We start from the raw sequence: 14854 nt of genomic DNA on the forward strand, positions 1-14854 counted from the left end.
AAATTTTGAGAATAAGGTCATGCAGAACTGCGGATTGATACAATTTTTGATTTCCTTTTTTTTTTTGTCCCAAAATTACGAAACAAAAGTAAGTAATTTAAAACGCATAAATATATTTTGCAACGAAAAATTGAGAAAAACTGTAAAGTTAGAGTTGAAAAATGGTTTCTTAAATTTTTAGATTACAAATATTTTGCATAATAGCGCCACCTAGAGGCAACATCTTTTGTGTAACCGCTAACAGGCCATGGAACATTGTTCCTATTTTAATCACTAATTAAAACTTAATGAAGCAGTTTCTGCATGGGAACATTGCATTTTTCTATTGAGTTCATCAATAATAATAGATTTCAAGCAAATTCTTTTAGTCCCCAAGATTGGTAAACGAACTTGAACGACATTTGTACTTGGCCCATAACTACTACAATATAAAGTCCCATATCCAGATGTGTCTATTTCCAAGACATTTTTTAACAATCAAAATAAACAATATCTTTTCCACTTTTCTTAAATTAAAAAAAATAATAAATTTAAAAATAATTTTGAATTACTTAAGTGAAAGAACCTACCAGCAGAAACGAAGAATTAAAGTAACACAGAGCTTTGAATTATTTTCTTCAAATTCGCATCTCCAACAAACTATAGGGACGCTGCAGCCACTGTCTAATGGCGGATGAAAAAGGTAAAACAAACAAATGCCGTAACTTGTAACTTGCTTTGAAGTTTAGTGAATGACATTAATTTTTTATCGTGTTTGTGGGACGCTTTCGTTTCTGTTCCTTTGAAATTACATTACACCATAAACTGTCAGAAGCCTGTAATTTACTCCAAAGAAAACACGTGGAACGGAATGTTTTACCTTTTTCTGTAGTATTGTTGATCACCGCAAGGTAGCGTATCCGAGCTCTGGAGTTGCGAATAGGTAATGATTTTCTTTTTGAAAAAAGAAACCTTAAATAAAATGCATGATTAAAAAGGAAAAAAAAGTCTGCTAATAATTTATGTAGTAAGAGGTAAATTAAGAAATTAACAGCCACCTCCCTGAAAAATTTCTGGATCCGTCCTTGTTCGCGCGAGCAAAAGAACTGCCTTGATCGTGTCGTAATAAACTGCTGGGAAAAGTGTTACGTCAATTCATGAGGTAACAGTGTTCTTTCTTTGAATAAATACAAAATTTGAAACGGTAAATTAAAGTTCATGCAAAATTATAACTAGAAATATGTTATCAGTTCCTGATTACGAAAAGTTCAATTTTGCAGAAACGAATTCGAGTTTTTATTTTTTGATAAGCAGGAGATTTGCGTCTATTGCTTGCTATCAACAAATAATACGTTTTTTTTTATTGTTTAGTGTTTTAATTTGATCTTCAGAAAAAAACTAGTTGAAAGACAATGAAAAAGTACGCCAATTTGGCGACTATCTCGACAGATGCTTTTCTCATTTTCGCCTAGCTACCCAGCCGGCAGCTGCGCTGCATCATGTGCGTGAGGAGACAACAACAGAACTAAGTTGATCGCTTCGGTTGAAAGTCGCGGGAAAACCTCCGTGCGCGGGTATACGAGACAGATTGCAACGAGGGTGTTTGACGTGTTTTGTTGTTTCCGTACAAGTCATGTGCTAAGTTGCTTGGTTTTCATTGAACTTCGAGAATGACGCGATGATTATTGGAATACACAATGAATAACTAATTTTCACAGATTCAGGTGAGTGAAATGTTTCTCAGATTTATTAAATAGCCGATCTTTTTTTTGTTTTAAATTTACCATGATTAAGATAATGCTATCTCCGCATTATCCGGCATGTCATTCTTTAGCATGACCTAAAATGGTAGTTTTATATAATTAATAATAAGTTACAAAATTTACATGTAATTCAACCGTGAATAATACAACATCTCAAAAATGGAAATTTTGCTACTCGAGAAATTGTGCGTTAAATTCTGTAGAAATTTCGAGGAAAATGAAGTAAAAAAATCTCATTTTTAAATATGTTTCTGGCTACAGTCTTACGTCTGCAGATAGGAAAATAATTTGAAGGCTCATTTTCAAAATTTTCGGAGGGGGGCGGACAAAAGTTAATGTACTCCATGCATTTTTTATCGAAAAGTATGAAATTTCTACGTTAAGAGAAACACGGGGTGCCCACCTAGAGGGAGTCATGGCGCAAATTGCGCCATTAAAACTTTTAGGGGGGTTGTTTTAAGGAGTATATTTTACTTTTAGGGGAAGTTCCCAATTTGGGGGAGGGGGGGTTTCACCCTTGCCCTTAGGGGGTGGGCACTTCTGGAAAAACAATAATCAAATGTAGATTTTGCAAAAGTAAAAGACATAACACAACGTTAAAATGCGCAAATTAACTGGAAACTATAGACACATGTCTCGCAGTTACAAGGAATCCCTTTCCAATGCAAAAGAAGCAAGCTTTTATGAATGACAAAAACATCCGACTCTTGTGTCGGATGTCTTTTGTAGCATCAAAACACGTGTTTGCTGTAACTTGCTAATTTGTGCATTGCTGTTATTTTTTAATTTTCTGCACAAAAGAATTTATTTCTCGCAGACTTCCGAGTTAAGATTTATAGTTTTTCAGAAAGGGCTTTTCATCAAATGTAATTTTTAATTAGAATTAGTAAACTGTAATTATTAAGAGCGTCATTGAAAGATTGGATCTTCTAAAAATTATTGTATTCAAATGGCCATTGCTGACTTAATTGAGCTATAAAATGAGTTTTTAGTGCTAAAAATTGAAGAGAAGGACAGGAAACTTGGGAAATTGAAATCAGCTTTTCAGCGAATGTCTTTTTTTGGACATAGTAGCAGTGTTTCTCAACATTTTTTGGCAGACCACAAATGCGAAAACTAAAAAAAAAAAAACGGTGTTTTGGGTAGGTAGTTAAAAGAAAAAGGACCTAGGTATTTAAAAGCTATTATATAAGTTAATTTTTAGTATAAATGTTGAGGTGAGGAATTATGTTACTTATGATCTCTGAGGAAATGAAACTTTGAAGGAAAAAAAAGCACAAAACACAATGAAAATAAATAATTCAATTCAGTTTAGGGAAAGTACGAGCGCACTCAAGTAAAATAATAAATTGTTGATCCAAATATTAACTCATTATCGTAAAAATATCGTAGAAATTTGTATCATAAAATTTAATTTTAATTCATTTATTCAACTTTTTAATAATTCGTTTTTTCTTTTCTCGAAAAATTTAAACGCGGACTGGAGAAAAAAAATCTAAGGACCGGTCAAAAATTTCCACGGACCGGTGCCAATCCCGGTCACCTGGACCAATAGGTTAGAATCCTTGGTCGAAAAAGTCAAATTTTAATATTTAAAATATAACTTGAGACCTCCGGAGCCGAGGGGAGAGGGAGCGCTTGCACTGACAGCTGCCCGTACCAAATAAAGGTAGTCGTGAGTTCGAATCCAACCGGTGCACAGTGGAGCGAAAACGCCAATAAACCTCTCTCGCTTGTTTGTTTACACAGGCATGTTATAATGGATTTTTCTCGATTTGCTTATGCTCAGGGTCCCAAGTTCGCAGATTTACGCAGCTATTTCTTTTTCAGGGTCTTTCTACAGACCATTTATGACTAATTAATATTAATTTCTAAGAGGACATAAGAGGACATTTTTTTGTAGAGTGTTTTGAAAAAAAAAAAAAAAACCTTGAATTCCGAAGTTTTTGGTGCTGATCAAAACCGATTTTTGGTTTGAGAATTCGATTACTCATTTTTTTCGTCCTATTACTATCGTTGGACACGAGAGAAATTATATACCCGCCTTTAATAGGGGAAAAAAATAGACTGCTTAAAAGCAATTTTTGTAAATTCCCGTACTCGTAATTCTTCAACTTTCTAAAGGCTCCATTCAGCTTTGTAGTGGACGAAGGACTCTAAAATTCCAGTTCTGCTTGCCTAAGAGGTAGGCCTGTGCAAATTTATTAATCCTCAATTGGTTTAGTATAGGAAATAAAAAACTCATTTATAAGCGCTTTTTGGCGTTTTCGCACCACTGTGCGGTGCCGTGAGTGCTCTGTTGCAATGAAGGTATGTAGTAAAAGTAAAAGATAAGCTAATCATGGGGGATACTTGCTCACCTTCAGAAGTTCTGCCACAAGCTCTGTAGCGAATAAAAAGCTCTTTTTTTCTTCTTCTTCTTCGGCGGATAAGAAGAGAGAGGTGGATGTTGAGATTTCTACTGTTTCTTTAATTAGCCGATTTTCTGCCTCAACTGTTGTGAAATCACGTGCTCAAAGGCTGTCTATAAAAATGTCACTTTTTTTTTCAACTATATTACATTTTAACATTAAATTAAATTTTAAGAAACGTGGATTAAACGACGATAACTAGTTTGAAATTTTCAGATTGTGTGGGATTTAATTCTCTAAAATGATAAATGCATGGACAAATTTATCATTTTCATAACTGATAAATTCATTCAAATACTACCAAACATTTTGTTGAAAATAATTCCGAAGACTAGAAAGTCGCCCGTCAAGGTATGACGGGTGAAAATTGCTTCTACATTTGAACGAAACCATTGCCTGTTTGGTGATATTTTGATGGTTGAAATTGTAACCCTAACCACAGTGCATAAACCCTAAACTCCAGTAGGTAGCGTTCATTGTTGACCATTTTTTCGTTTCTTCATTCCCCTGAAATGACACAGTCTTACCAGTAAAACTTTTAAGCTGCCGGATCGAGTTCAGCCTTGTCACAATAAAGCCTTTCCCTGCATGTTAAACATTACCAGAAGATATTATCAAATTGTCATGTCGTGGCACGAGTTTCATTGTTGAAGCACGCGGTTTGCTCGATCATCGGCTATTATTTATATGAGGATGTAACCACAGTGAATGCATTTTCTTCTCATTATTTATTAATGTGCAAACATAGAACATTTCCTCAACTCAGTTCCTTTCAAAAAAAGTTCAAAAAAGTGGAGAAGAATCATTTATAATCTGAGTTTTGTGAAAAGTATACACTTCTTATGATTCAAAATATAACCGATCTGTGATTTATCCTCAAAAACAAATGCAATTTTGAGTTTGAAATACCCACATTGCACACACAGAACATAATATTTTGGAAATGATTCCGAAAAAGTTTTATTTTTCAAAATTATGCATCTTTAGCTTAAAATTTTAACAAAGCAATTTTCTGCAATTTTTCTTTCGTTTGCCGTAAAGGTTGTTTAGAAAAGGAAACTGATTCTATTATTACGTAACGCAAACAAATAATGTAGGTGTGATGCGCTTTTAAGATACGAGGAAAAATATCTTTAAGCAGACGATTTTCAAGATTTATGTCGGCAATTTGAGTAACGAAACAAAATGTCTTTTTTAGAACTTAGATGAAAAAAAAAGGAAAAAAAGAAAAGAAAAATGCAGTTTGCCGAATTTTTCGTTTATCGAATTTTTAGTTGCATTAAGAACGACACCAGTGGTTCTCATCCTTTTCACTACTGGGGGCCACTTGGGACCCTTTTGAAGAAAAGCAGATCACATAGTATTGAAATAGTATTTTTACAAAAAATATATTAGGTGAAAGAGGAGATGAATCCAATAGTTTTCTCTGGTAAATTTAAATCTTTACTTTTAATAAAGCTGAAAGTCTGTCTCTGTATGCTTAAATCTCTATTACGCGCATTTTGCCTCAACCGTTCAGCCGATTTTCATGAAACTAGGCGCAGAATTAGTTCGTAGCATATGGGGGAGTACCTCGAAGCGATTTTTTTAAATTCAATTTTGTTCTTTTTTTATTCCAATTTTAAGCCCATTTTATCGAGCGAATTACTGTAACATGGACGAGAAAATTAATCTAGCATATTGGCGAAAAATTCATCATTCATTATTTGTAAGTATACTGGCGAACCTAATGACCTTTTAATTTTCTACTACGGGCAAAGCTGTGCGGTTGCCGCTAGTTACTACTGTAAAAATGATGTATAACTTTCTCTAGCTATTCGCGGAACACAAGAAAATTGCTTGCGTACCACTAGTTGATTATCACTGAACTACGCATTTCTCTCTAAAAATTTAATTGAAGACTTCTTTCTAAATATTATCTTTTAAAAAGTTTAAAAAAAGGTTTTTGGAGATTAATATATTATCGACTATGGATAATAAGAGATTGAAACTGGAGAAACTAAGCGAAAGTTTATAAGGATGCAAGTTTTTATGAGCAATATTAAATTTCAAGTTGCTGCTTCATAGCCACGAAAACAAATATCGAGCAGCTTTACATGCTAGTTATGCTCTTGTTTGGAATCATCGATTTGGAGAAGCATTATCAGAGCTGAAGCAAAACACTTCTCACAGAAAATAAGATTGCCTTCACACTGAGATCCAAGATTCTACACTTTGAATTACATGCTGGAGATACCAATGCTCCTCTAAAAATTTTTAAATAAAACTGAAGGAGTGATGACTGCTTTTACTTCGTTCAGCATCCTAAACCTAAATGTTAAAAATCAAAACAGTGCACTGCGCACATCTCGTCTTTCTCTTTCCATCTCCCATTTTATACTGAGAAAGTTTTTTTTATATATTTTTTATGGAATTGATTTCTTTTATTGTGCTCATTATTTTCATATAGTTCACTTCTCCAAATGGAATTTTACACCTCTAAAAATGTCAAGAAATGTTTTCGTTTTCTCAGGCCGCATGGAAGTTTCATTTCTTAGTTGAAATAAAGCATAGTTTTAAATTTTGAATTTAAGTCGTACATTATTTTGCTCAAATTATCGTGTCAATGGGGTTGTTTCCTTCAGTCAAATGTACTACTTTTAGGTGCTGAAGTTGATAGAATGAACAAAATAAATAAATAAATAACATGGAGCAAGGAAAAACTTTTATTTTCTCCGACAGTTATTTTTTAATTATTTTTTTTTAATGTCCGATTTTTCAACCAAGGCGTGGTCTTTATGACGTCACAAGTGATGTACTTTGGCGCTACTCCACTGGTGAGCAGAATATTTACGCTTGCTGTCTACCGCGTTTCCAGGTTATGATAATTCAGAAGCGAATTAAATAATTGCGCTCTGCGCTAATGGCAACAGTGAATGGCAGTACATCATTTGTGATGTCATGCGCAGAAGCGTAAAAAATAAAATAGAGTCTGCGCACAAATTTAAATATTTTTAAAAAACATATTTAACTTTTTCAAATTGTTTAAAAAATGGTCAAATCCTATATTTTTAAGCATGCTCTTTCAGAAAAAAATGCCATCAAAATTTTGGATACGACCCCATTTCAAAAACTACGACAATGAAATCAAAGGAATTGTAGAATTGAGATGGAATAAAAATAACAGATAGTAAATAAATAAGTTTACTCAATGAACACAGACGATACATTTATCGTTTAGTGGAGAAAATCGCCAATGAAGCAATAATTGTTGCCAAAAATAAAACTAATATTAATTCGAGTCTCGACATATAATTGATGTGCATGTACCTTGTCAGACATGTTTTTTTCCCAAATTAGGAAGGAAGACTATTCAATGGGAAAATTTACGATGAGAAAAAAAGATTGCCCTATATTTTACTCATTTGAATTGGCAACAACCTTGACTTAATTTCGTCCGATCGATTCGACCGATGTTGTTCCGAGGACATTCGTCAATAAAATACGAAGAAAGAAAAGGCGCCTCGAACTCTACAGGTGTCCCCTTATTTCGGCCTATATTAAAAGAGGATCAGAAATGCTTTGTCAGCCCATCTTTTATTCCTTTCAGACATTTATTTCGCAGACGATTCTAAATGAATGGCGGAATTTATTATCTGATATTTGATGGGCAATATATCAGTATACTCTACTTCTTGAAGATTCTTATGGGTTTCATTTTGTTTCTGGGATTCGTATGCTATCATTTTTATTAATTTTTATTTATGCTACATTTCTAGGTTTCAGTATATGTTTGTCTTTTTCTTTTTTTTCTATTTCTTTTTCTTTCTTGCTTTCTTTACAGCTATTTCTCATTTTTCAAAAGTGTGTCAAACAGAAACTTAACAAGATACTAACTATGAGCGGGCTGTTTTCTGTGATACTAGAAGATAATGGATGAATTTCGTTTATAACGAACTAAATTTGATGAATATTTCAATTATTCTATTTATAATAGCAATTATTCCGAAATCTAAGAGAAACTTAGCGACCGTCGCCATCCATAGGGTGACTGAATGTAAAAAATGGCACTTAAAAATCATTTGCCAATCGACAATCGGCAGATATTCCAAAAATAATGATCTTCAAGTGTGCGAAACGCATTAGACAATTAATAAAATATTTTCCACCAAAATTGAGATGCAGCTTTTATAAACTAACTTATTTAAAATGTATTACATACATAAATTAATGTATTTAGAATTATTAAATTAACTGAACGAAAAAAAAAATGTTGGGCTCTTTGAGTAAAAAAGAGTGACCACTACTTCAAAAAAGTTTTAAACAATAAAATTGTTACTTCCCCTAATGTATCTAGAAATATTAACTAAAATAAACAAACATAACAAAAAAAAAAAAAAAATGGTTCAGCTCTTTGCATAAAAAAGAGTGGCCATTACTTCAAAAAAGTTTCAACCACTAAAATTGTTCCTACTACCGGCTATTGGCGACTAAAAAATTTCCCTATCTTGCCCTTTATCGAAATCATTACGGGAAATTTCATTTAAAATATAATGAAACAGCTTCTCAATTTGTCTGGCAGTTCAACTGCGCTTTTACCTTTTGTATTGTTTCAGTCAATTATTGCTTTTAAGAGTGTTTCAAAACTACTATTTTTTCAAGAACATTTCCTTTTGCTGCACGAAATTCTACGAAAGATAAAATATTCAAGCGAAGTGACAACGTAAAAGAAAAATGAAGCAAGCTTCAAGTCAATGGAATTTCCTTTAAGAAACGAGAAATAAAAGTCGTCACACTACACGAAAGAAAAAGCTTTTATTTTGTCGTCTTTGAGTTACTTTTAAAAGTTGTCCTTTCATGTACTTTTATTGAATGCGTTCTTTCATAGCTGCATTCTATAATACACGAAGGTCGTTCCAAACAATTAAGTAACATTGTTTTAATTATGCTACTACGGACTGAAGTGTTTCGGACTGAAGTGTGCAAGTTCTAATTGCTAGCTGCATAACTGATCGATCGATTGCCTGTAACACTATTACCATTAATTGATTCGCGTACAGTAATTTGCGTTCTTATTGCACTAGTTTATAAAAAAAAAAATCAATAGTTCTTTGAGTAAAACAATTAGATTTAGCGTTTTCTAGCAAGAGAATGTACAAAAAAAGGTGCCACTCTTTTACCACCACTTGTTGATAGCCTTCCTTCTGTATATGAAAGCTTTTGCTGCACTACGCAATAACGGAGTAATCTTGTTAATTTGCTTCTAAAAATTGACACATTAAAAAGCTAAGAAAATAATGTAAAAGTACTACAGGGCCCGATTAAGATGTCAAGGGGCCCTAGGCCAAATACTTTTTTGGAGCCCCCTGTATTCAAACTTTATAACTTTACCCATTGACTGCAGGGCCTGATTACTGAATAGGCCGACTGGGACGTGGCCTAGGGCCCCCGATATTTAGGGTCCCCAAAACGGCTGAAATTACTTTAGTCTATTGACTGAAATTTTTTCAGCCTACGGCTAAAGTAATAAAGTTTGAATACCGGGGTCCCCAGAAAAGTATCTTCCCTAGGCCCCTTAATATCTTAATCGGGCCCTGATTGGCTGAAACATTTTTAGCGATTGTCTAAAGTAATTTCATCCATTTAGGGCCCGCAAATATCGGAGGCCCTAGGCCACGGCCTAGTTGGCCTATTCAGTAATCAGGCCCTGAGTACTACCGTAAACAGGGGCGACTTTCCCTAAACCTAGGCAAACTTTATTACTTCTCAAATGTCAATTTGTATCATCGGAATTTAACAACCTCACGGCGAATAGTCGCCAATTGTATCGAACTAAAGGTCATCCCATACGCTTGTTGTCAAGCTTTAGAAATAATACAGACAAACATTTGAAAAGTGGGTAATTCACCCCGGTTGACGGTAAGGCTCAATGGCAAATCAAAATCATCATTGTTTTACTTTCATGGTCACATAATTTTACATTTAGGCTGCTGAAAATATATAACTAACTAAATAACGGCGCTGTTGGTTTCATTGGACACCGTTTTTCAATCGATCTTTATATTGATTCGATTTATGTCGCACTGGTCTGATCGAAATTAGCGGATTTTTCTTTTAACCGGTGATATTATTATACGGCTGGTGGCGTAAATTACTTGTACAACTAAGTAAATATATACTAAAGACGCATTTTCTAACTTTAAGAAGGGAAAAGTCGACTTCGTTTACTTCATAAAGCACGTTGTTATTCAAAGAAGTTGTAAATGCAATTTTTAAATCGCTAAACAGCATCGCCAAGCACTCAGTAATGTATCAAGCAGTTCCATTGCTCTGTTCAAGAAGCGACACTATAGTGGTTCTGCGTTCCTTGTGCTAACATATGCCTTCATAACCTCTCAAATTTTTCCATGTAAAAGCAGTTCTACATCATCTAAGAGTTTTTTAAGTACCTATTTATGAGCACTATTTAATACTCTATGCCGTAGTACAGTTTTACTTCTCATTTCTGTTCAGGCATTTTTTAAAAAATTGACAATGACAACATATCTCTTAACTTAAAAATTACGACCTATTTTGACCCACCACAAAAACTTGAAACAATCCGCCAGAGATATTTGGAAAAGTAAAGAATAGCTAAAAGTAAGACTCTAAGCAGGAAAAACACAAGAAAAAACCCCAGGAATTCTCGGCAATGGATAAAGAGAGAAATTGCAGACTCAATTCATCAGGGCTCAGTTACATCATGGCTTTCATTATGGAAGATGAAGAGGAATTAAAAGTTGCAGGAGGTTTATAAAAAGGTTAACTCAGTTGCATCTACTTCTTACAAATTTTGTTAAATTTGTGGGAAATTTTATGGAATTTTTTTATTGTTGAATGGAATAAGCTCAGGTTTCCAAAGGTAGCTGTTCATGCGAGAGAAGGAGCTAATGTTGAGAACATGGAACGCATTAAAAAAGTTTCGAAGGGACCGAAAATTTAGGTTCCTTTGTATTACGAATAGTGTAATCTTAATAAAATATTTCAGCTTCCAAAACTGATGAAAAGATTACTGTCCTCCGTTGGTAATTTCCGAGACAATAAATAGGTATGCACATTAAAAATAATAATAATATTAATTTTTCTTAAAACAAATATGTGTGACTCAAAATTCTTGTAAATGTATTTTTCTTTCAAATAAGTATTTTTCCCAATGAAAACACGTCTTTCTTTGTCTCTAGTTAGTTCTACATTGATATTAAATAGGGTAAACCACTTTGGGCTAATGTAACCCAAACGCAAGAGTAACATTGGCCCAAATAAAAAACAATGGTAAAGGGTAAAAATACTTTGAAATAAACTGATAGCATTCAAAAATTAAATTAAGAGATCTCTTAATGTGTAGAACAAGAAGTTTCCATTACTTGGAAATATGAGTAGTTATAAAATTATTGTGTGTGAGAAAAGAATGAGAAAAGTTTCAAAACCTGGGTCAAAGTAGCCCGCGTATACGGTACATCTTTGACGTGGCTGTAGCTCAAAGTTACACTAAAGAGCAGGATAACTTTCAGCATGTTTTATAATTCATTTTGAATGAATTTAATTAAAAAATGTCTGTTTAAATGGTTCGTATAATGAATTTAATTATTTCAGAAATGGAGAATCCTTATGTTTAAATTAAGAAATAAATAATGCCCACAGTGCTGGTATACATGTGCACAGCGTGTGTCCTCACGCGTCCTCACACATGTGAGGACGCTGTTCCCCGCAATGTTTGGGTTTTTATGTAAAGTAAAAATAATGCAAATTTCATGTAAATTGGTTTCAACCACCTTTTCTACTGGTGAGCTCCCCCTAAACTCCAAGATGAGTCCCCCTAAACATTTTTTCCTAACTACAGATCTGCATGTACATGTATTTTCTTTTTCGGAACGGGGTGGTTTCCTTCAGTCAAAAGTACTACTTTTATTCATTGAAATGGATAGAATGAGTAAAAAAATAACATGGACCCAGAAAATACTTTCATTTTCCCCAATAGTTATATTTTATTTTAAAATGTCCGATTTTTCAAACAAGGCGTGGTCGTCACAAATGATGCAATTTAGCGCATCTTTCTACTACGTTCCCGCGTTATGATAATCAAGCAGCGAATTAAAATTGCGCTCTACGCTTGCTATCAACCATATCGTTGCCAATGCATGTGAGTAAAGATGCGATTTAAATATTTTGTTCTGTGAATGGCAACATTGAATGGCATTTCATCATTTGTGATGTCACACGACAGAAGTGTAAACAATGAAAGCGCACCGATTTAAGTAATTTTTTGAAAATATTAAACAAAAAAAAAAAAAAATATTTAAAAAATGGTCAGATCCTATGTTTTTAAGCATGCTCTTTCAGAAAAAAATACTTTTAAAATTTTGGAAACGACCCCATTGATTCATTATTTCTGATTTTAAACTAATTGCGATTCTATTTTAATGAGTTTTTGAGTCCACTTGGGCCTAAAGTAATAACTTTGACAGTTTTTACTACGGCATGTAAAGATATCCCGAGCACCTTTATCTCTTATCCTCACACAAATAATAGGCAATGATCGAGTAACCCGCAATTTTCAACAATGAAACTCGCGCCACGGCATGATAATTTGATAATATGTTTTGGTAATGTTTAACATGCAGGGAAAGCCGTTATTGTGAAAAGCCCGAACTCTATCTGGTATCTTAACTGTTTTGCTGGTAAAACTGTGTCATTTCAGGGGAATGAAGAAAGGAAAGAATGGTCAGCAATGAATGCTATCTACTGGAGTTTAGGGTTTATCCACTAGAGTTAGGGTTAAAATTTGAACTGTCAAAATATCATCAAACAGGCAATGGCTTCGTTCAAATGTAGAAGCAATTCTCACCCGTCATACCTTGACGGGCGATTTTCTAGTTTGATAAGAAATTTAAAATAATTTTCTTTTACAACCTGTTCATCGTATTATTATTTACAAAAAAAAAAAAAAAAAAAAAAAAACAAAGACAGAAAGAAACTGACGAAGACACCAACTATGAGGTCTACACTTGGCTATTCATAAGAACAAGAGCTAATTTTTGACAGAATATCACCCTTTTTTTTTTTTTTTTTACTGAACGCATCTTTAAAATAGCTGTAGTCAAGGAACTTCAAAATTTATGACGCTAGAGCCGAAAAAAAATATGTTGTAGTTTCTTAACCTTAGAGTTGCCTCACGCCTACCGATCTTTCCCTCTACTTCACTTCAAATTTTCGTAAATCGTGATGGCGCAAAAAGTTACGAAAAAGCCTCTTTAGGGGAACCTGCATTGGCAACAAGTTCTCGTTGCCCTTGACAACTGCTGACACTCGAACATCAAAGTGCTTAATGGAGAGAGAACATTTTTTTTTTTTTTTTGGAACAAATGGATGTATTTGTAAGATTTTTGTTTTCCGATTACTAAAAGGCTAATATTTGCACTTCATCAGTAAACTTCAATTCAGAATTTCAGCTTTTTTTTTAAAGTTTTTTCCCCGATGTTTTCAAAGATTTGTTTGTTTTAGTAGCTGAAATGTAATACACAAAAATAAATTTTATTTTATGAACTGAAAATAAACTTTTTTTGAGCTTTTTACTTTTTGATTACTAGAAAAGGTTGAAATTAATTTTCTGATTTTTTTTTTCTTTTCATTTTTTACTTTTTCGAAGTTCTATTTATTTTAGCAGCTAAAGTGTAATGTACAAAAATATATTTTATTTTTACAAATGTTAAAAAAAACAGTTTACCTTTTTGTTTTTCGAAGGTTGAAGGAAGTTAGCCCAGTAGAACACTAATTTGTAATGAAACTTGTATCACGACTTTCGAAGTAACAAAAACCCTTTTCCCAACGATTGAAGATGAATAAAGATTGTTATTATTTTTTTTTAAAAAAAGGCTGTTTTTATTTGGTTAGCTCTGTAAATATTCACTCAACTTGTATTCCGAAATGTGGATTTTGCTGAATTTCTTCTGTCCAAGCAATTTCTAACTAAAATTGTTTTTTTTTGTTTCTATTTCTCTTTTTGAAGTATAAACTGAAAACGAGTTCACATACGTATGTATTTATTTTTTACAAGTACAAATGAATTCGTTTGAATTTAGTTTTGAAAGCTTTGAATGAAACACGAATTCCCGTTTGCAAAAAGTAAGGATTGAAAATGTTTTTTTGCTCGTATTAATGTTTAAAGTGTATGAATTAAAATTTAGTATAACGGCACCAGTAACAGACATACTCAAGACATCGCTCTCATGTTAGCTCAATTTTCTGAGCCTTTTAATGTATGTTTAGACTTTTTAAATTAGTTTTCTCTCATGCAACAACATCTCATCCAACTTTTGGCTGCTTCTGGATCCTCTGAATTGGTTCATTCTATTTTTATTTGCTCAATTTCGAAAAAAGGTCCGACTCCCAGTAACGGACAACCGAAAAACCAGATGATACCCAGTAACAGATAGAATGAGGAACGGATGAGTAATGGACAAAATTCCCTTTTTCTCTTCCAAATGTGCTAAAGTTCTTTATTTTTAGGCCTTATTAAATTCAAATGAACATAAAACACCAGCTGATCTCGTGGTGGCTGTTGCATTGTAAAAACTGGGTCATAAAACTCACTCTGATAAACACTAGAGGATTGCATCGTATGAATGAGCCACAGTAAGGCCAGTTTTACCCGCCTAAAATTCTTATTATTTTAATCCAAACATA

General features: G+C 33.4%; 1 protein-coding gene across 1 annotated transcript in view; it reads left to right on the forward strand.

Annotated features, from left to right (window-relative positions):
• Window positions 1-1500: 1500 nt before the first annotated feature.
• The window catches only part of LOC129230088 (uncharacterized), a 161731-nt gene continuing 148377 nt past the window's right edge, over window positions 1501-14854 (forward strand). Inside the window, exon 1 of the mRNA XM_054864480.1 lies at window positions 1501-1703. The gene's annotated coding sequence lies outside the window, so the exon portion shown is untranslated. The remainder of the gene's footprint in view (window positions 1704-14854) is intronic.

Source organism: Uloborus diversus, chromosome 9 (assembly GCF_026930045.1).
Source record: "Uloborus diversus isolate 005 chromosome 9, Udiv.v.3.1, whole genome shotgun sequence".
NCBI classification, from domain to species: Eukaryota; Metazoa; Arthropoda; class Arachnida; order Araneae; family Uloboridae; genus Uloborus; species Uloborus diversus.